Genomic DNA, 2,000 nt, shown 5'->3' on the forward strand with positions numbered 1-2,000 from the left:
CCCCCACCCCCATAGTTCCCACTCCCCATCACGTACAGACCCCGACTCTCCGTCAAGATTTGCGCGACACTTCTGACGGAACTAACGACTCACAGGAAATCTCTTCTCTCCCTAACGCCACTCTCACCCCCTCCTCTCCTCTCTCCTCTCTCCTCTTCCGAATTCCCTCTCCCAATCACCCCCCCCCCCCCCCCCCTCCCCAATCACCCTCCCCCCCCCCTTACCCCCGCCCCAATCTCCCGTTTCGCTATGCCAGGGGTAGCCCACGTCTAGACAACAGGCTCACAGATGTCAAAATAATGCCCGTGTCGAAGACGGAAGATTACAGTTTTGTCCCGCTATTTCCTTCTGCTGTTTAAAAGTTCATCTCAGTGATCCGTGATTTCATTTCCCCTTCCCTTTTGTGCTGCGTGACCGTTAACCATAGTTGTTTTTGTGTGACCTATTATCGATACCAAGGGTCAGTCTGTCTACTGTTTAGTTTTTAGTTTAGTAGAGTTTTCACGACGCTCACAAATGCATAAGTTCATATGAGTGCCAAGGGGTGGATGTCAACAGACAAATCCTTTCAAGTAATCAAGCCTACTCTGCTCACCTCTCTAGCTTCAACAGCACAACGTTTGTTTTTACTGTCAAGGTACCCCAGTAGCGGCACCAGATTGGCTACCTCAACTTTCTGGGCATTTTAAAAACTGTTGTACATTGGTTTATATTTTTCAATAAAATTGGTTTGTTCCTAAATTGTAAAAGTTGTCACAGTAACTTAGTAAAATCACTAAAATTTCATGATCACTTGTTCTTTTATTAGTGACGTCGATAGCCTAGTGGTTAGGCTTATGGACTCGTAACCGTAAGATTGCCAGTTCGGGGGTTCAAGCCTCAGCTCGTTCCGACGTTGTGAGACAGGCACTTTACACGAATTTACCACTTGTCTCGGTCCTTTCGGAGACGGACATTTAACTAGAAGATCCCGCCCCTTAAATAACCTAATAGTGTTGATAGGGGTGTTAAACCCATACCCGTAACATACCATTGTTCTTTTATTCTCTGAAGGAGAACTAAAATAGATTTGTTCTTACTAATACAGGGGTAGGAGGTTGAATGTGCGGGGGCTGCCCAGTTTGTCACAGGCCCAGTTTGTCACAGGACCAGTTTGTCACAATTACAGCACATTAACACTGTGCTTTCAAATTGTTGGTGTAGAGATAGTCCCTCTAAAATATCAATTCAGCTTGTGTTGTTCAATATTTCTTCCTTTTTGTATGCAGATCAAAGCAAATTACTCTGTAAAATTTCAACAAAGAATGTTCTTTTGATAAAATCAATTAAAAAACAAAATTCAATTCATACAATCAAACCAATAATTCATTTACTCTTTTTGAGAGTGTCAGTGATGACTTCCATCATGCAGGGCACAGTCCAGGCTGGGTGGGCCTGTGACAAACTGGGTCTTTGACAAACTAGCATGCTTCCGCCCTAATAGCACAAAGAGTGCTTCGACTATCAACTCTCAAGACACCCCGGAAATAGTAGTTCACAAGAGAGTGACAAACATACAAAGAAGTAGAAGAAAAATGAAGATAGTAAGGATGAGGTAAGAAAAAGCAGCAGTTCCACCTATGTTGTTCCGGCACAGTATGAGCATGACATTGATAAATCAGCCAATTTACAATTCCACTGTGCATAAGACCATGTTAATACCTCCCCCCCCCCTTAGGAAATGGCCTAGCCTAAAGACACTTCAGTCAGTATCACTGCCCTGGGGGTGAGGGTATGGGGGGAGGAAGAGTGGGGGGAGGGGGTGGCCGCCTTTGAGCTAGGCTATCACACGGTTGCCATCTCCTGGACAGAGCGTGGCACTAACAGAGAGGCTGAGTGAGGAGGGGGGACATCACAGGGCGGCCTCTTGTACCTCCGTGATTGCCTCCTCGCTGACATAAAAGACAGCGGCCTCAATGGCGCTTCATCAAGGACATGCTTCCGTCCCCTGTCTAGGCTAC

Source organism: Aplysia californica, unplaced genomic scaffold, assembly GCF_000002075.1.
Source record: "Aplysia californica isolate F4 #8 unplaced genomic scaffold, AplCal3.0 scaffold00207, whole genome shotgun sequence".
In the NCBI taxonomy this organism is placed as follows: domain Eukaryota; kingdom Metazoa; phylum Mollusca; class Gastropoda; order Aplysiida; family Aplysiidae; genus Aplysia; species Aplysia californica.